The sequence below is a fragment of the Silurus aristotelis genome (assembly GCF_946808225.1).
Source record: "Silurus aristotelis genome assembly, chromosome: 4".
NCBI classification, from domain to species: Eukaryota; Metazoa; Chordata; class Actinopteri; order Siluriformes; family Siluridae; genus Silurus; species Silurus aristotelis.
Window position 1 is genome coordinate 19941273 of NC_139577.1, and position 22022 is coordinate 19963294.

A 22022-nucleotide genomic window follows, 5' to 3' on the forward strand; every position below is an offset into this window, starting at 1 on the left:
TTGAATGTTTTGTCCCATTTGGAGCTGCAGGAAGCCCAGAAAGATTCATGTCTGTTTAGTCGCCTTGTTTAAATTCTAATAAGAGGCACTGTGATTAACTAAACATTTGAATATTTATTTACAACTAATTTCTGTAAACTTACTCTTCTTTGCTATTAAAAAGCAAACCAAATGAACATTTGGCACCACTGTATGAATCAGCAATCTATACTCAAAATGGGGTCTACATACTCACCGCACATCTAAGGGAAAAATGCTTTTCACAGAGTACCAGAAGTTTCCATCTCAAATGCACCCAGGGAACACCTGTATGTGGCATGTGTCTAATGATCTGCTTCTGCAAAGCCTGTATAGAAGGGGCATATTGACTGCAATTATTCAGGACACCACCTGCAGTCAAGAGCTATAGCTCCCATGCAGTGCTTTCAGTAGTAAGCGCCCTGTATTTAACATGTGGGAACGTACATTCTGTCCGTTATCGCTTTATTGTTGCAAGCTTTTTTACCCCCTTCTTTTCACTTGCTTTTTTTTTTTTTTTTAACTAATTGAATTCTTGACTCCTAAGACACAGCTCGGTCTACTAGACTTGAGAAAGCAACTAACAGAGAGAGAGCGAGAGAGAGAGAGAGAGCGAGAGAGAGAGAGAGAGAGACGAAAGGAGGAATGAAAGACATGAGATTCAGGATTTTTTTTTCCCTCTTTTCCCTTTTTTTGTGTTTGAGTGGGGTGAAGCAATGGGGGTGAAATCGTGGCGGGTGGGGTTGGGGCAGCGAAGAACGGTGACTCTCCATGTACTTTGATACGAAGGGTCAGAGGTCATGCTCCCTCTGTTTGCCAGAGAGAGGCGATTTGGGGGCGGTTTATCCAACAATAATTTTCTTTGGAAAGTTTCAAAGGCAGTACCCCTGCAACATCTTTGTAGTTGTGCTTGACCAACCCTAGACAAAACAGATTCTGCCAAAAAGGACCCTTTCTCACCTCTCCTTAGGGGTTGCTTCTCTCTTCGATGCCTTGCACCCCCTCCCCCTTCATCTCCCATGGTCTGATCAATGTAGACTCACTACAACTGCTGAGGCATTGTCTACTCTGCTCTTTGACGCATGCAGATCAACTGTCACAGCCTCGAAACCAATCGTGTTTACATCACAACTCCTGCAGACCATATGTGCTTCAGCTTATGAGAAATCATTCATATACACCCATTAATTTTTATATTTATTCACTCACATGTATGATCGCTGATGCTGTAATCGACAATTTCCCAGCAAAACATAATGTAGGAATATTACTAGGGAAAACTGTAAATAAATTCAGAGACAAAACGCTGCAGAAGCAGTACACTACTTCAAAAATCAATTAAGGCCCAACAAAGAACCAATCATTTCCCAACACTAATCTAGCTTTAGGACCATCACACCATGATCTAACAAATTTGATGCTTATGGAAAATTAAACCCTAAAAAAAAAAAGGGGACATGTTAGGGCAAAGATCCGCTTTATTTTGCACATTAAAACCATCATCTTGCCATTTGTCACAGTCACTTAAAGTAAAATGTAATTTTAGCTTGTGTGAAGACTAGCATAAAAACGAAAGAAAGCCCTTGAATCTTGAGAACAAATGATTTTGGAGTTGTGAGTGTACACACATCGGCTAGAGTTACATTCTCTTGGATGGAGTCTTCTAGACTGTGCAAGCCCTAGCTTGCTAGCAAAAGTCTGACATGTTTGACATTACAGGAAACAATTTAGCTGACTATTAGTCACACACTCAAATGCTTCCTTATAATTCACCAGGAAAGCAAAATAAGAGAAAAATAGGCCTAAAAACAGGGAGAAAACTGATTTTGTAGTGTGCTGAGCTGTTCTAAATTGCATTTAAGTTATTAATAGCTCAGGCTCATAGATTATATATCCATATAATCACTTTAGTGATCTACTATTAATTAAAATGAGATTTTTTATTGCATAATCAAGGCACTTCTTTTCATACATGCTTTAAATTGCAAATTCAGGGAGTTCAGATAAACAATGCAGACCACGCTGTGCTTACTAAACAATGGGAATGACACCCAAGTATGTGAACACAGGTGAATTGGATGGCATTATCCTATTATTCCTCATTATGATATTGCAGGAAAAACAAATAAAACTTTTTTTTAAGGGTTTATTTCATGCTTGTTCAATTGGCAGTTGAACTTATTTTAGACGAATTCAAGATATTTTCACCTGACACGATTGCTAGAGTGCAAGTTTTTATTATTATTATTATGTACACTGTCGACCTGTACCATGCTCTAATTACAGGCACTAGGAGTCCTGAAAGAGCAACTTTCATCAAACAAGCTACTTTTTGATTGTATTATAACCAACAATATATTATAGACTAGCAGCAGCGGAAAAAGAATTAGCTTTAATACTAAGCGACCAAGGTGACCATGTCTTGAAAAAACAAGCACTGGAGGTGAAGATGGTAATAATAACGAATCAAGACCATAAATAACACCATAAGATGGTTTTAGTTATCGCCATCAGCTTGTTCACTCTGGCTTTCATGTGAGACAGTCAATAGACAGAATGGGTTGCCAATGAAGAGAAATAGCAGTGATGCACTTTCAGATCGAAAAGTATACAAAGATGTTATATTATATTCATTGATATAAATTAGATAGATTACTTTCACTGCTAAAATCCTCCCCTCTATTAGACCCTAACCATAACACCCTAATCTTAACTCTAAGACTAAGAGATTGTATGTGTTTCTGAGCAAAAATGATTCAGTAAAAAACAAGAATAGAATTGTGCTAGCATGGTAACAAATTCAACTGTGAAATACAATCCTGGGAAAAGGAGTAGCAAGAACACTGCTGAGATCAATCATGTTCACAGCAAAGAGATATGAGAAAAAGAAGAATCAACCTTAGCTTTTTTTTTTTTATCCATTCAAAGTATCCCTGTAACAAACCTTAAGATTATGAAAAATTGACAGCAAATGTGAGTGAGAGTAAAGAAAGCGCAATACAGAAAGACAGAAAGAATATTAGCCAAAAAGTAGAAAAAATAAGAAATAGTTGTATAAAAGTATAGCAGAAGTAGAATACTAAAAACATTTTTTATACCACTGGTGTTTTGCACTTTTGCAATTACACAATAAAAATGTACGACATGATTGTGTCAAAAGCACACCCACACTTCACTCTCATGCTCTTCTCTTCCCACTCTCCATTTCTTTAGGATACTGTTGTTCTCTGTGCCTCCTGTCTCACTCCCTCCCTGTCCTTTAGATACCTCAGGCGTGAAGCTGGAACAATTACATTTGCAACACAAGGGTCTCTTCGTCACCCAGCTTCCCAAATTAAAAAACACACACACTGTACAATCAGCATTTTGTAAACCCCCTACTGCCACCCTTAAGATTGGCTTGGCTTCTTGATTATAACTTACAGGTTATAATAACAGGCAATTATAACAAATCAAACAGGTGTTGCAGTTATTCTGTCATGTTAAGAGCTACTCATTGCAAAAGTCAAATTTGACCTTTTTTTTTTCTTTTTTTAAACATTTATTTGACTTATACTTTTAATGATTTTAAACAACTGAGAAGAATTTGATAAGCCAAACTAGGTAACACCTTTTAGAGCATTAAATGAACTTCTCCTGTCAATTATTTGGAGGCAACAGTCTGTTTCAAAGGCCTGCTATTTCAGCCATCAAATTGGAGAATTAATGATGTGGATAATCGTTTCTTATTCAGAAATCTTAAATCCATGGGTGATCGGTCAGGGTAACAGGGTTTAATAATTTAGCCGAACGAATACAGCAGTACTAAGCCACCTTGTTTGCTTTGGTCACACACAGGATGTGTGAATGAAGATGAAAACTACGAAGAACTCAACACTGTTGTGCAGTTGCTTCAAATGCCAGATTATTGCATTCAATCAACAGCGCTGGGAAGGTGCGCTTGATAGATCAGCTGCCTGACACGCAGAGGCAGGTGGAGGCTCAGTACTAGTGTTACAGCTTCATGTGGCTGTGTCATTAAGTGAGTGGGTGTATACATGGCTGAGCAATCAAAGGCAACAGAAGTGAAGGCAACCCTGCTTCGACATTATATCCTGCCTCGGTTTTTTCCCCTTTCATGTCCCTCACTGCTTTGTCTCACATTATTTATTTATTTTTTTACCTAGTTCATCACATTTAGAAAGGGTTTGCAGGCTGTAAATGAGTAAAGGTCGAAAAAAAACAAAAACAATTTGACATCTCTAAGCCTAAATATATTTTAAAGAATTCAAATTTAAGTAAAAAAATAAATAAATAAACAAATACAGGGACCAAGTACTATATACAAATTTAAATTGATCCTTCTTTAAAGTTTATTAATTAATACAACAGGCAGGAAACAATGGTTCTACCATTATAACAACCTAAAGATAATCCAGACCAAATAAATCTGCAGGTTCCACACCATGAGGTGGCACAATTCTGCTTTCAAATCATTTAGAACCAAGGTCCTATTCTTTGTCATCTGCATTACAGAGGTGTTTACGAACTGACATCAAAGAAACGGCATGGCAATAAATTGGAGAAAACATAAAAAAATAAAATAAAAAAAAAGTCTGGCCACCTGCATTGGTGCACACTGTTTTTGACTAATTCACCCATCTACCCGAAATGCTGGCCTAAGCCCTTCTCCCTTTTTCCCAAACCATTGGATCATTTTTTTTATTTGGACAATCTCAGATTTCCCCTGATAATATGTAGCAGGCCAATGTTGGGGGTCTCATGATGATATGAGTACTACGGAGTGAAACTTAAAACTAACAAAGTTGAAACAGGAAACAGAGGAGAAATAGAAAGTCTCCTTTAGGTGAATTATATGATCTTTGTAAGAAATTTTCTATATGATTAGGTAATAATAAATACAATAACTGACAAAATGTGCTATAAAAAATAAAACACAAGGGGGTCATGCTGTCAAAGGCAGACAGTTAGTGAGAATTATCTATATGCAAATAATTACCATTTTACTTTATTAATAGTCATGCTTTTAACCATTTAGGGTTACATTTAATAGCATTCATGGGTTTCTAATCCTGCTATCAGTTACATTTTTGCAGCTATAACCTGATGTTCTTTCCATAATTTCACTAATTCTCTCTCTCTTTTCTCTTTCTGGAAGTTAAAAAGACAAATAAATAAATACGTAAATAAATAAATAATTAAAAAAACAAAAGAAACCCCCCCCCCCCCCAATAAAAACAGAAAGAACAAAGAGATTTATCTCTCCTGTAATGGAAAACTCCGTCCATACGAGTAAAAAAAATTAAAACCCTTAGTTTAAAAAGCTTCAAGTATACAATCTCATATTTAATTTAATAACAACATATTTCATTATATCTTACATTATACACATCCATATAAACAAAGGTGTTGCTGTAGAAGGAAATATCTATTAAAATCAGCATGTTATTATCAATTTGCGATCTATTGCTGTCTCCACTCCCCTAGTCAAGTGGTTATAGAAAATGTATTAACACCTTCTGACCTCAAACATCAGGTCTGTTCCTGATCATGTTCCTGCCATGTTTAAAAGCAAAATGTCCAGCTCCTATACTCCACTCCTATAGTTCCACTAATAATGGACTAAGGAGTGTTGTGTCTGACTAATGGAAAAGAAGACAACCATCAAAAACATTAAAACTAAAACATTGACTCACCACAGAGAGGGACTGATGGCCACTGACCACACTCTGTCATAAGTACGGATGGTATGAAGACATTTTCCCAACTGGTCTGAATTTAATGACCACATCTAAAAAAAACAAAAAAAAACAAAACAAGAACAAGACAACAAAGTTTTATTAACATACATATTTAACAAAAAAGATTAAAAGATGCCCCTCATCTTTCATAGACATAGAAAAGCCTTTTTCATCGTACAAACCTAAAAAAAAATCAATCAAGAACAGAATACATGATACTAAAACTAAAAACTGTCTGAGAATCCAAACAGTAACTAGGAAACAATGCATTAAACATTGTTTACAGTTTTTTTTTTTAGTTCCCCATCATCTTCTCCAGGCAGGATATTATTGGTTTGCTACAGCTCAAACCTGAATAAATGCTTTATAACACATTGCTTTAAATGACTATAAATAGAAGAATAGAACATCATCATGGTATCATCTTACCTTAGCAGTCTTGTCTCTAGAGCCACTAATTATCAATTCACCCCTGCAGTCAATACAGTTCACCTCCTGGTTATGGCCATAATACTCCACTGAATAATCACGGTTTTTATAATGGACCGTGATCTTCCCATCCCTGTCCAACATACAAAAGATTTAACATTTATTAAAGCAGTGATCAATAAATAAATAAAAAGTGAAATATTGGTAAAGTTTACATATTAAACTTGTGTCAGCTCTAATGTTAATTCTAAAATCTGAATTATAAGAACTGAATTATAAAAAAAAGAATTGTTTATACTTTTATACTATGGACAATTGATATAAAAAATTCAAAATAGAAAAAATTTTCACTCTGAATTTGAATCAATATATTTTTAATTCCAATGGAACACACTATATGCTCACTTTACAGTTTTTCTCAGTTGCTTTGGAGCATTTTTTTAATCATCCTTAAGATTTACAAATCAGTGCATTCTCAAAACAATGTGAACAAACAGCACAATACATTGGATTTCTTGCAAAAGCCTGTTTTTTTGCTCAAAATCTTTAGTACTTCTCTCAAAAGTAAGTATTTGTGTCAATGAACATATCATTGCCATCAAAATACCAAGTCCTTTTATCATTGTTTACGAACAAGATAGTCAAACTGTTTAGTCATTTTTTCAATATGACAATGCTTCATTTTGGTATTTCTTGATGTAAACTATGTTTTGGATTACAAGTATTAAAAATGCACAAAGCTAAATTGGCAACTATGAATTTCAACAGCACAAATGTACACATTACTGTATGTGGGATATTGATTGTAAGAGACTGGGACAGGATTCACACTTTTTTTTTTTCTTTTCTTTACTAGTGGACTGACAAAAAAATACAGTAACTATAGTCACTGCCGCACTATACAGTGCAATCTGTCTCTACCCCCCTGACGTCCCAGTCTGTTGGGCCACAGATTTTCATCCCCATCACAACAGATATCATCCCTTACAATACCATTGTGAGGCCATGATTGACAACATGGTCTACAAAAGTGGCTCTAATTGAATCTGAAATGTGTCTATGTCTCTGGCCTCTTCTTCCTCCTTACACTTCCAGCATGCATCTTTATTCTTGGCTCTCGACCATGTTCGTTTCCTAGTTGTTCATCCATTTTCAGCAATTGTAAATCTGTGTTTTGCTCTTTTTATATTACACTCGCCAATTACAGTAAAAGTTTACGAGATTCAGCCTTGACCTATTTTAGAGAACTAGTTGATTATTGGTTGATCTGAAAGTGAACACGCCCCTTCATTAGTGACATTCAAGGTTCATCTGCACAATTTATCAATTCAAGACACATTTACCAAAAAAGTTTAATAGAACTGTGAAGAAGAAGAAGAGCTTGACAAATTTTGACAACTGGTTTAACCATTTTGCATTTAATGACTTATCCAATGAACTGGTGCCTAAATGTTTTGAGTGTTAAGACCATTTAGGTGAAACCAGTATAATACATTTTGATCAACATGACAAACAACCGATAGTGTAGGAAAAAGCAGACACTTGTACACAATCGATTAAATGATGTACAAAAGCATTCGCAATTTAATCAAAGCAACAAGAAATGTTCTTATGATAAGCACAAATGACTAAATGATGTGGAGGTTGAACAAGTAGTTATGAGAATTTTATTTCTGATCTGAGAAATGCTCCAAAGCGACTTAGAAAAACTGTAATAGGAATTCCCATTCACCCTATACTGTGCTGTTATCACACGTTTGGCTAATTGGATAAAAGCATCGATGGGTCTCCAAAATAGTGGCCAGTAGTGAGTATAATCTGTTATGCTTTAAACTTTATTTTTTTAAACTCTAAATGTTTTTAGTAGTGCAATTTAAAATTATTGCACCCTAAAAGGCTCTAAATATTCCTCATGTTTACAGATGGGTCCACCTGTCCCTTTATTGTAGTGTTGTTTAGCCTTATTTACAAAGGGCTATTGTCAGTGCAGGTTTTAATCCTAGTCAAGTCGAAGCCTTGGATGTGATAATATAACATTTTGCATTTACTTGAACTTGGAAAGCCAAACATGTTCCAGCATTGCAATGCCTCTGTGCACAAAGTGAGCTCCTTAAATAACTGCTTTACATGGTTTAGAGCACTGACCTCAACCCTACTGAACACCTTTGGGATGAATTGGAACACTGACTGCACCTTAGGCCTCCACACCTCACCTTCATCGCTACCTGACTTTACTAACACCCTTGTGGCTGACGAACACAAATGTCCACAGTCACGCTCCAAAATCTAGTAAAACATCTTCCCAGAAGAGTGGAGGGAATTATAAGTGCAAATTGGGACTAAATGTAAAATGCAATGCTCAAAACGCACATACCATGCTTATGACCAGGTGTCCACAAACTTTTGGCAATATAGTGGATATTGCTTTCAAACAAATACCAATTAAGAATATTTTTTGGAAGAATTAGAAAAATGATCAAGATTTATCAAGATACATTTTATGTTTTTTCCTTATTATATTGTTTAAAAAAAATTCTGTTATCAGGAGCAATCTACTAAATAAAAAAAAAGATACAATGACTAAATAAAAAATTTATTTACCCTCCAGCACTGACGAGATGTGCGTCAGTCAATGCGAATCGACACACGTCTTCTTCATGTCCTGTGAAAACGTCCACCCTGTTATGTTGAAACCCTCTCTCAGACCCCCTGAGATCGTAAACGCCAATGTCTGCTGCCTGAGAAAGATACAGCACATCTCCATCCAGCTGTAGCCACGGCAACAAGCTATGAGAGAATAAAGCGACAGACATAAAGCGACAGACATTTCTCCTACACGTGTAGCTCAATCAGGCTTCCAAGATCTTATAGGTAATAAAGTGGATAATAAACAGGACTGTGATTTCTTGTCCCAGCTGGTGATCAAAGAAACAAACACAATCATGTTTAAAGAAATGATTTCATCATGGGATAGACAAAAAAAAAAAAGATTTACAGGCTTGATAAGTCATGTATGAAGAAAAGAAATATAGTTAATGTTTAAAAAAAAAATTTTAAAAAGAAAAGAAGAAAGAAAAGAAAAAGTGCACTGCATTACATATCTCTGCATAACTGGTCCTGTTGTATTTTTTACTAAATGTGATCAGCTGATTGAAACAAAGGTTCTGGATTATACATATCCCATAATGGTACTTCTTCTTCAATATTTTGTGACAGAGATATAAAATAACACAAAGAAATACATTAACTGGCCTATTTTTTAAGCTGATTTTCTGAAAATGTCACCATAAGCTTCAGAATCATGAAAGGTGCAAGATATGCTAGACTTAAACTTTTCATGAAATCACATATTTGAAACTATGTTAATTGCATGTTTGCTGACAGGCTACAAAAAAAAAAGTGCATGGTCATGTGACATGACAATAAAATGGCTTCTTCCATGAAAGTATGTGGACCTTTTTTTTGTTTTATTGACAAAATGTGCCAGTCTCTTCAGCACACCATAAGAGTAACAAAAGATTTCAAGACATTCTCTAATATGTAATAAACTTACTTAATCTTCCACTTGAGGAGGACGTTGTAACGACAAACTCCATGACTCCAATTTTGGGAAATCTTCACTCTGTCCTTTAGTGCAATGGCAGGGTATCTATAACACCACATTCAAGATTTTCAGACACATGCTCACAGAAAGGTGCACAATTTACCAAATATTTTTTTCTTTTTAAAAAAGAAAGCAGTAACTGCTGCTTTGAAATATAACAAAATACATTTGGGTTATTTTTAAGAGTTAAGAGCTTCTGTAAATTGTTGAATTGTAATAATAGTATCCATGTTAGCTTACACTGCCCTTTTTAATTTACAGTAAAGCCCATTGTCTGGGGCACGTTTTGTACTGATAGTTAACCATAAAACCACTCTGATGTACTTAGAGGTAGAAAAGGAGAGCTGCATGTGCAACTTGACTTTTAAACCATAACATATGTATATAGCAGTAAAATGTTTTTGATTTAACATTTGATAACATTTTATACTGGCTTATATTATTTTAAGCTTATGAAGGCTCATTGACAGCTTTTTAACAGAAAGATGAACAGAAAGGCACTCTTGAACCTTACCTCCCTGAGCTGATTGGTTAGGCTGCTTGCAGTAGTAGCTTTGAAAGTAGGCACACATTCTCAGGGCCTTGCAACTGCTTTTGAACAGCATTACATTATAAAGCCTGTGCTGCTGGTTAGAAAAGAACGATGTGCTATATTTTTCTATTCATGTCTTTGATAGTGGAGACAACCTACATAGACAACGAATATAGTTGTCTTTAGTGCCCTTTGATGAATGACAATAGTCCTTCATCAGAATTTCATACACTCCTGAACAAAATCTTAAGACTGCGGTGAACATTTAAAGTATTCGCATTTCGCGCTGGTGGATCATAACCAGGTTGCTAGAACTCCTTCAAAATGGCAAAATAAGGAACAAGAGCAAGAGACAAAAAATAGAGAGGAGGCAATGTATTGAAAACTACCACAGCCTTTAAAATAAAAAAATCTGTGCAAAAATATGGCTTTCATGTCATTGTCCTTAAGACAGTCACACTGTCATGATCTCCTGATGGCAAAAAGCAATAGGGCTTCCTGTTTTTGAACGTGGCAGGATTGTTGAGCTGTACAAGCAAGGGCTCTAGCAACACGCAATTGCTGCCGAGGTTAGACGCAGTTAGAGTCATTTTAAATTTCTTAAAAGATCCGGAGAGTTATAGGACAAAAAAAAATCTAGTGGTAGACCCAAAAAAATGTCACCTGCAATGAGCCGTAGTGTCCGACGGGCTGTCCGTGAAGACACAGGCCGATCCTCGACCCAAATTAAGGCCCTTACTGATGCTGACTGCAGCCCAATATCTATAAGACGGCATCTGCGAGAGAAGGCTTAAAGAGCAAAAAATTGTCTACGAAAGCTACGTCTCCTCCCACACCACAAACTTGCCCGTTTTGAATTTGCAAGGGAGCACCAAGCATGGGCATTGAAAGCTGGAAGAATTTTTTTCTTGGACAAGAAATTTTTTTTAACCTGGATGGTCCTGATGGCTTCCATTGATACTGGCATGACAAGGAGATCCCACTGGAGATGTTTTCTAAGGGCACAGTGGAGGAGGTTCCATCATAATCTGGGGTGTTTTTTCCTTTAATGGGAAAATGGAGCTTCAGGTTGTACAGGGGGGTCATACGGCGTCTGGCTATGAGGACATGTTGCAGCAGGCATCCCTCTTGACTGAGGGCCCTCGACTGTGTGGTAATGACTGGGTCTTTCAACAGGACAACACTGCAGTTCACTACACCCGCCTGACGAAGAACATCTACCAGGACAATAACGCTGCACTCTTCTGGACCATCCTGCATCCCTGATATAAATCCCCTTAAAAATGTTTGGGGCTGGATGGCGAGGGCAGTTTACAAAAACGGACGGCAGTTCCAGACTGTGGATGCCCTTCGTGAAGCCATCTTCACCACATGGAGCAACGTTCCCACCAGCCTCCTGGAAACAGCACCAAGCATGTCAAAAACGAGTGTTTGAAGTTATTAACAAGAATGGTGGGGCTACTCACTACTGAGTCCTATTTTGACACTTTCAGTTATGTTGTGGGTATTTTTGGGCTATGGTCTTAAACTTTTGATCAGCTGATGAACAGCCTGTTTAAATGCAATTTTCAAAAAATTGCCAATCTCTGTTTTTTTGGTTTTTTTCCTCTTGCTTCTTTTTTTTCTTTTGACATTTTGAAGCAGCTCTTACAACCTGGTTATAATCCACTAGAGCAAAATGCAAATATTTGAAAAGTTTACCCCGGTATTAAGATTTTGTTCAGGCGTGTATGTATGTATGTATGTATGTATGTATGTATGTATATATATATATATATATATATATATATATATATATATATATATATATATATATAAAACACAACATGCAGTTTTTTTAATGAAGGTTTTTATTATTGAGGGAAAACTAAATTTAAAACTACATGGCCCTGTGTGAAAAAGTGTTTGCCATCCACAATCTAATAACTGGTTGGGCCACCTGTAGCAGCAACAACCGCAATCAAGCGTTTGCGATAACTTGCAATAAGTCTGTTACAGTGCTGTGGAGGAATTTTGGTCCACTCATCTATGCAGAATTGTTGTAATTTAGACACATTGGAGGGTTTTCGAGCATGAACCTCCTTTTTAAGGTCATGCCACAGCATCTCAATAGGATTCAGGTGAGGACTTTGACAAGACCACTCCAAAGTCTTTATTTTGATTTTCTCAGATTTGTCATACAGAGGTGGACTTGCTGTTGTGTTTTGGATCCTGCTGCAGAACCCAAGTTCACTTCAACTTGAGGTCACGAACAGATGGCTGAACATAAATAAAACCATACATTTTGTAGTATCACAGCAAGTCTTCCAGGTACTGAAGCAGCAAAACTGCTTTCTGAAATGTGGTGTTACTTTGACACCAGACGTAATGGGACACACACCTTCCAAAAAGTTCAACTTCTGTCTCGTAAAACTGAGATGAACCTGAGAAAAGAACCTTTCTTTTTACTCAGCAGCGGTTTTCGTCTTGAAACATTTTTGCCCAGTCTCTTACGGTGGAGTCATTAACACTGACCTTAACTAAGGCATGTGAGGCCTGCAGTTCTTTGGATGTTGTTGTGGGCTCTTTTGTGACCTCTTGGATGTGCTCTTGGGGTAATTTTGGTCAGCCGGCCATTCCTTGGAAGATTCTCCACTGTTACATGTTTTTTGCCATGTGAATATTGGCTCTCACTGTGGTTCGCTGGAGTCCCAAAGCTTTAGAAATGGCTTTATAACCTTTTCCAGACTGATCGATCTCAATTACTTTCTTTCTCATATGTTTCTGAATTTCTTTGGATCCTTGTCTAGCTTTTGAGGATCTTTTGGTCTACTTCACTTTGTCAGGCAGGTTCTATTTAAGAGATTTCTTGATTGTGAACAGGTGTGGCAGTAATCAGGCCTGGGTTTGGCTAGAGAAATTTAACTCAGGTGTGATAAACCACAATTTTAACACATTTTTATCACAGGGCCATGTAGTTTTGGATTTTGTTTTCCCTCAATAATAAAAACCTTCATTTAAAAACTGCATGTTGTGTTCACTTGTGTTATCTTTTACTAATATAATCTTAAACTAATATTCTAATGCCCACTGTTGTAAAACTGCAGCTAAATCTGAACCATTTATACCAACACTACAAAAAACACGGTCACTGCGGTGTATATACACACACACACACACACACACACACACACACACACACACACACACACACACACACACACACACACACAATTTGTCTGGACAAAAAACACGGTCACTGCAGTGAAATATATATACACACAGTGTAACAAAGTGTTTTCACCGCAGTGACCGTGTTTTTTGTGGCGTTGGTATAAACGGTTCAGATTTAGCTGCAGTTTTACAACAGTGGGCAAAAGGTAGATAAAATGTAGCCAATTTTTCAAATCTACTTGTGAATGGTTTTGAACCCTTCCAAGAGTTAACCAAAAAAAAAAAAGCACACTGACTTATCAGGTTATTGCTGAGGGAACAGAGAGAAAACAAAATGGAAGAAGAAAAATATAAATTATTAAATACATAGAAAATATATTGTACTCCAGGTAACCAACTATAAGGATCTTAATGATATGGAGATATTTACACGTCACGTGCTCATATGATGAAATTATATTCGTAATCACAACACTAGCTAACAGTCTGTGGTAGTGTTTATGGCTACGGGTTAGGCTAGGTATTTTTGTTGGGCAGACTGCTTTTTAACAACAATAATGACACTGAGCTGTTAAAAGAACTTGTGCAATGTTCTTGTGCATGACTGCATACACTCATACCACTACAGCAAGCCGCATCACGTAACTACTATGCCAGCGTCATTGTTGTTCTGTGAATAGTTGACCACCAATAATATCTGGCCCTGTGTTGTTCGCCTTCCATCAATGCCTGGATTAGGAGATTATTTACCTACAAAATCCACCTATCCAATGATCAGGTGTAACATTTAAACCACTGACAGGTGACATAAATAACACTGATTATCTCATTACAATTGCACCTTTCAAAAGTAGTGGGATATATCAGGTAGAAAGTAGACATTTAGTTCTTAGGGGTGTAGTGTTTGCAGGAATGAATCAAATCAAAACAACCTGGGGAATAGACATGACCAAGATGTTGACAAAGCCAATTTCACATAACTCAATCTGATTGAGCATTTGTAGGATGTGCTGGACTCATACGTCTCATCAATGAAGACCTCACCTGGCAATATACAAGATTTAAAAACTTGAGCAAGGCCCTTAATCCTCTGTGCGCCACTGCATCATGGCTGAGCCCAGGAACAATTTCACTTTGCTGTAAAAAACTAACCAACTTTGGTACAAGTCAACATTTACTTCTGGCCCTAGTCAGGTTTGATGATTGGCCTTGAAAAATAAAATATAGAAGTAAAAGTTATAGGCTCATATCTCAGGGCGGTGATGGACACGTGCTAATGGACAGACTCTGGAACACTTTAAATGATTCAGTGACGGTTTGCGCAGTTTACAGAATCCACTGTTAACGCACTTTCTCTGCGGAGGACACGCTCTACACCACTCACTCTCCGGAGACTACGTCTGGTTCGCGAAGGCCAGAGTTTAGCCATTTAGCAGTCTAGCTACACAGCTTTATCGATATTAAAATAAGTCCTCACATGTCTATTCCTTCCCGTGTCATTCCAGTGTTGATAAAGTGTCTCGCTATTCTCCTCCACACGACGTCTCGGACAGTGAACTGATGGCTTCTCCTGCAGACTTGAGAGAGGCGACATAGCGATTTGTAGTCCAGGTACGATAAGATTAGGTACAAAACATCCTCTGGTAACTGAAAGAATAGCATGCTGGCCTTCTCCAGACGCTCTGAGCTATCACGTCGGATCTATTGAGATGCTTCTTAACGTCTTTATGGTGGATAGATTTGTCTGTTTCAGACAGGCGCATGGAGAATCCCATTTTCACACGGCGCAGGAACACAGAGAGCGATGGCAGCCATTCCAAACTGACACTAGATCACGTGGTTTCTGTGTTGCTCGCGCAGTCACATGGGCTGTGTTTAAAAAGGCACGGCTGTGCACTGCATGCTCATTCAGTGGACACTTTATATCCAAGTATGCACTTTAGTACACACTACGGTCTTGTATACTACACAGTCACGTGACTAACCTGTCATTTAAGATAAGATAATACAAGATAAGACAATGCATGCCAATTTGCAGTAATTCTAACTGATTCTGATGAGATGAGATGAGATAAGATGAGATGAGATGAGATGAGATGAGATGAGATGAGATGAGATGAGATGAGATAAGATAACGCATGCAATTTTGTAGTATTTTTTAACAAAAACTTTCACCCAAACTCTTGGTGGTTAAAAACATTTACTGTGGAAGAGATGTGTATTAAAAGTAATCGAGCCATTAGCCAGTGCACTCATAGTGCTGGTCCCAAGCACAAATATCACTGTCTCAAAGCAGGAGATTGTCTCTGCTTTGAGACAATGTCCATTGTGAAAGGAGATATAGAAATAAATGGGGAGGGTTGCATTAGGAAGGGCATCCAGAGTAAAACGTGTCAAATCAAAATCAAATATGCGAATCACAAAACTAACCTGTTGGCGAACAAGAGAGGGGGAGGACATCTACAAAGACAGCAGTGAAAGGAAAAGTGTGGGAGAGTGGAGGTTATAGTGGTTCTTGGTACTATGACTGGTAAAAGGAGAGAGTTAGCTGATATGTTAGAGCAGATGTTGTGTGTTCAGAAGACCAAGTGGAAAGGGAGTAAGGCCAGGAACATTGGAGGGGGGTTTTAAACTGTTCTATCATTGTGTTGATGGAAAGAGAAATGGTGTAGAGGTGATGCTGAAGGAAGAGTACAGTAAGAGTGTAGTGAAGGTGAAGAGAGTTTCTGATAGGATGATGAACATAAAGCTGGAAGTTGAAGGGATGATGATAAATGTCATCAGTGCTTATGCTCCACAAGTTAGTTGTGAAATGTAGAGAAAGGAAACATTCTGGAGTGAGTTAGATGAAGTGGTAGAAGGTGTACCTAGGAATGAAAAATTGGTGATTGGGGCAGACTTCAATGGGCATGTAGGTGAAGGTACCAGAGGTGATGAGGAGGATAAGGAGAGGAATGTGGAAGGGCAGATGGTGGTAGATTTTGTTAAAAGGATGGAAATGGCAGTGGTGAATACTTATTTTAAGAAGAAGGAGGATCACAGGGTGACGTATAAGAGTGGAGGAAGGTGCACACAGGTGCAACCTGCAGGAGATTGCAGACTGTAAGGTGTTGGCAGGGGACAGTGTAGCTAGACAGCATCGGATGGTGGTCTGTAGGATGATTTTGGAGGTGAAGAAGGAGAGGAGGAGAGTGAGGACTAAAAAAAGAGAATAAGATGGTGGAAACTAAAGGAGGAAGACTGTAGTATGAGATTCAGGAAAAAGGTCAGACAGGGGCTTGGTGGTGGTAAAAAGGTGCTGGATGACTGGGCAACTACTGCAGAAGTTATAAGGGAGACAGCTAGAAAGGTACTTGGTGTGACATCTGGAAATAGAAAGGAAGATAAAGAGATGTGGTGGTGAAATGAGGAAGTACAGGAAAGCATAAGGAGAAAGAGGTTGGTGAAACAGAATTGGAATCGGCAGAGAGAGATAAGAAAAGTAGGCCGGAGTACAAGGAGATGGAGAAGCAGGTAAAAAGGGGATGTGGCTAAAAGCAAAGCAAAAGGCATATGAGGAGCTGTATGAGAAGTTGGACTCTAAGGAAGGAGAAAAGGATTTGTACCGATTGGCCAGGCAGAGAACCGAGCTGGGAAGGATGTGCTGCAAGTTAAAGCAATACAAGATGCAGATGTAAATGTGTTGACTAGTGAGAAGAGTGTGTAAAGAAAGTGGAGGAAGTATTTTGAGCAGCTGATGAATGAGAAAAATGAGAGAGAGAGAGAGAGAGAGAGAGAGAGAGAGAGAGAGAGAGAGAGAGAGAGAGAGAGAGAGAGAGAGAGAGAGAAGGTTGGATTATGTGGAGATGGTGAAGCCGGAAGTGGATAGGATTAGAAAGAAGGAAATGAGAGAAGCGATTAAAAGGATAAAGAGTAGAACTTCGATTGGCCCAGATGACAAACCAGTGGAAGCTTGGAGATGTTTAGGAGAGATGGCAATTACATTTTTAACAAGTTTTTTAACAAGATTTTGGAAGGTGAGATGATGCCTAAGGAGTGGAGAAGGGGTGTGTTGGTACTGATCTTCAAGAATAAGGGAGATGTGCAGACCTGCAGTAACTACAGGGGAATAAAGTTGATCAGCCACACCATGAAATTATGGGAAAGAGCAGTGGAAGCTAGGCTGAGAGAAGAGGTGACCATCAGTGAGCAACAAAATGGTTTCATGCCGAGAAAGAGCACTGATGAATGCTTTGAGAATGTTGTTGAAGTATAGAGAAGGTCAGAAGGAGTTGCATTGTGTGTTTGTGGATTTAGAGAAAGCGTACGACAGGGTGCAGAGAGAGGAGTTTTGGTATTGTATGAGGAAGTCAGGTGTGTCAGAGAAGTATGTGAGGGTGGTGCAGGACATGTATGAGGACAGTGTGACAGCAGTGAGGTGTGCAGAAGGAACCACCAACTGGTTCAAGGTGGAGGTGGAATTGCAGGGAGAAGAGGTAGTGAAGGTGTAAGAATTTAGGTACCTGGTGTCAACAGTGCAAAGTAATTAGTTAGAGAAGTGAAGAAAAAAATGCAGGCATTGTGGAGTGGGTGCAAGAGTGGAAGGGAAAGTTTATAGGACTGTGGTGAGACCTGCTATGTTGCTATGGTTCAGAGACAGTGGCATTAATTGAAAGACAGGAGGTGGAGCTGGAGGTGGCAGATTTGAAGATGTTGAGGTTTTCATTGGGAGTAACGAGGATGGACAGGATTAGAAACAAGTTTATTATAGGAACAGCGCATGTAGGACAAGACAAAGTGATGGAGACTAGATGAAATGGTTTGGACATGTGCAGAGGATGGACATGGGGTATATCGGTAGAAGAATTCTGAGGATGGAGCCTCCAGGAAGGAGGAAAAAAAAAGGCCAGGGTGTTAATTTGAAAGAGAGGCAGATGTAGTGGACAGGGTAGTATGGAGATGGATGATCCGCTGTGGTGACCCCTAACGGGAGCAGCCGAAATAAGAAGAATAAGATGGGTATTCAAAGTGAATTCCTTTCTAATTATATATAGTAAACCACATATTTGTCCAACACTGCAGACAGACGCATCTATTAATAAAAAATTCCAGTGAGTAAGAATTACCAAGATATTATTAAAAGTCATTAATTTGTTGGATCATTACGTCATTTATTTTGATGTGTATCTGCTTTATCCTGATCAGTATCATAAATGTGACATTAGGCATATAATGGGAGAATTCTTCCCTGGATGGGACAACGGTCCTTTAGAGGGCACCATGCACAGACACATTAAAACACTCATTCACACCTCTGAGCAATTTAACGTAGCCGATCCACTTAGTGGCATGGAAAGTGGAAGGAGACCAGAGAACACAGGGGAAAACAGCACAGATGTAGAGTAGAATTCTAAAACCACATAGAGAAGGTTTAGGCACAGAGATGACATGGCAATGTGACCTGCTAGCCAACTTTGCCACCATTATCAAAGTTAATATATTTAACAATTTCTTCAGGATTTAGACTATTTCACTGGCCGCCTCAAATATAAATACCAAAGCAAGTAAGGTTTTAATCTCTCATATGACCTTGTTTCTATAATGCTTAATACATATGTGTTTTGTGAGTAAAAACTCTCAGCAGCTCCAAAATTTTCCATTACAGTATATGGTTCTACACATTTAGGTAACGTGCCTGTTATTTGAGCAGTATTTTTATTTTTTTTCACAGGTAAGAGAATCTCAGATTGCACATTTTTTACACTCTTAAGGATATGTTTTAAAAGAGACCTTCTTTACAATAAAAAACTTTTTAAAAATCATTTAATTAAATGTTTTGCCATAGTACACCTGCAGGCTATTGTGGCAGGAAGCAGCCAGTCCTCTTTTTGCATTCACAAGATATTAGAGTTTTCCTTTTTACTGTCATTGGGTCTGCAGACATTGCTTAAAACACCTAACAAACTCCAGTCTTTGTGGCTGTGCTGCCTGTTCAAAGTTTCCTTGATGCAATAGAGCTGAGGCATGTCATTTTGACAAGTCGCTTTTAAGAGAACACTTAAAATGACTAACTTTCATATTGTGGAATGCACTGTAATGCAAACATAATTCTATGCGTGGACATTCAAACTATTTAGTATCATTATGATATCATGACATATGGGAAATATGCATATATTGTATATTTTGGAAATAGTTCACCATGTATTAGCCTGATTTAACGAGCTAAATGATTCTTTTAGAAACTGAGAACTGAATTCTTTTTTTTTTTTCAGCAGATAAAGCTAGTCAGCTACTTCAACTACAAATGTCTTAATTGCACTGATTATAAAATCAGGATATTATCAGTCAAGATGCTTGTGTATGAAAAAAAACCACTAACTTTCTCTGTATGGTTTAAGAAAAGTGTTCTAGAAAGGCTTTATTAAAATTGTTTAAAATGTGGACTTTACTATAAACGGTTCTTTTCATTTTATGTCCTTTCACAGCTCCAGTATTCACTGTTCTTCCAAACTAGATTTCTTGGTGGACATGCTCAACTGCTTGTGGAATGCAATTTGTTCTTTTCTTCGTTCAGCTCTTTTCCAATTCCTCTCCATGTCCACCCCTCACTTTGGCTCCACCAACTGCATTGATGTTTTTCTTCTCCTCCTGCCTCTGTTTTTTTGAATGGCAAGCCTTTTTGACCGGGGATCCCATCTCATCTTAGCATTCAGTGTTTGTCATTGTAGTACATGTTTTTATATTGCCTTCACAATGGACCCATTTGATCCTACGTTATGGTATGTGATTGTCAGAAATGCAACTACTTGATAGGCGCTTTGTTAAGAAAGAAGTGCTAGCTTGACCTCAACCTATTCAAAGTGCTGACCAAGTAGTTTAAGGCTCCGGAGCAGTGTTTCCAAAAAGTTCTGCTTCTATGGTCCCTCTGCACTGCAGGTTTTACATTTTGCCATATAATTTTTTAATGGTTTAAGTAATTCTACATTATTAAAAGGTTTGTTAATTGACATATATTACCAACCATTATCACTTGATGCGTCTAAGACTTTTTTCATTTATATTCGATATTTTAACTGAATAAAAAAAATATTAGCTTTGGCCTGAAGCAGGTACTTTCTGATGTGTTATTTTCTGATCAGTGTGTTTGGGACCAATTTAAAAACATTCTAGATATCAAACATATATAAATGGTGCTAAGTCCCCTACAGTGATTACTTGATTACAGAGAGAACACTAAAGATGCTTTGATCAGTTGTGCTCAGTATGTGTACATGAAATATGCATCACCACAACGAGTCAGTGCTCCACATTCCGTCCCCATGAATGTCCATGTCCCCAAAACTCAAGTTTCTAAAAAAAATCATTTATCATTGACGTTCCAGCTGAATTGGCATAACTAAAAGGAAATAAAAAAGAGGGGGAGACTCTTTTGATCTCTTTTGGAGGGTGCAGGGTGCTCTCTGAGGCTGGCAAACACATTTAGCCTGTAATTGTTCCGAACATTCTAACAATCAGCTTTAGAAATGCATGAGCAAACAAAGATTACAGATCCAATTGGAAAAGTCAACAGGTCTTCCATAAGTCCCATTTATAAACAATTAAACTGTCGGGAATCAAACTCTCCCTTTTGGTCAGTGTTTGCATTTCAATTATGTCTTTCAGCATGTCTGCAGGTTAGTTGTGCATTCAACTAGTGTAACTGGATGTTTACATGGACAAAGAAACGTGTTAGTTTTGGATTAGGTTTGTAAAATAAACATAGAAATATTACATGCTGTAAATAAACATAAACATCCACTCAAGCTTAAATTTAAGTTGAATTATTTATGTTATTGGAAAGTCTTGCTCTATCAGTTGAGCTCCTTAAGACTGTTTTAGAGGTCTGGGTCATCTCATTCTCTCACCCTGGCATTCTACGGATTCAGCAGGGGGCCTTGTACAAGTCTAAATTGCTCCCTAAGCAAATTAAAAAGGTAGCTTTGTTTGTTTATCTGGGGTTAAGGATGACGGTTGCAGCTCAATAAAATGGATGAAAGCAGTTTTTTGCCCCCTTTTTTTCAAGGGAATTGCCCCTCATTTGCATGGCATCACAAGCTACACAGAAGGTGTGATTTTTCCCACAACCTGCTGGATCCCTCTGGTTTTCTACAATTTTATGGTTACTGAGACAAATTTAAGGGGAAACCAAGAACAGATAATACAGGATGACTGTGGCAAATCTTCAAGCTCTGTTAATCAGTAGTGATCATCTAAAACTACAGGGAGTCTCAGAACTTTTGAGAACCCAAAATAATTGTCTTCATATAACATTAAATCATACAAAACATTTTATACATATTTAAGTGTTTTTGATATTCAGACATTTTGTCCCCAAACACTGCATTGTGTGGATGTGTACATATACACATTCATAATAATAGTATATATAAAGTAATATATAAAATCAATAATTCCAAGGATTGGAGTACATTGTAGGTCATTTGAAGTCCTTGCAAATGGGGTGAAATAGTGCTGAGCAGACCAGAATGGGTCTAAAGTGCAGAGGCCTCTAAAGAAATTCAGA

The 22022-nt window shown here is 37.8% G+C and overlaps 1 pseudogene across 1 annotated transcript in view; it reads right to left on the minus strand.

Moving 5' to 3' along the window:
* The window catches only part of LOC310724763, a 50827-nt pseudogene extending 35489 nt beyond the window's left edge, over positions 1-15338 (minus strand). The window contains exons 1-5 of the transcript XR_014538343.1: positions 14955-15338; positions 9742-9837; positions 8790-8975; positions 6189-6321; positions 5715-5809 (exon numbers count right to left, since the gene is read on the minus strand). The product of XR_014538343.1 is annotated as an uncharacterized misc_RNA (transcript). The remainder of the gene's footprint in view (positions 1-5714; positions 5810-6188; positions 6322-8789; positions 8976-9741; positions 9838-14954) is intronic.
* Positions 15339-22022: the final 6684 nt, after the last annotated feature.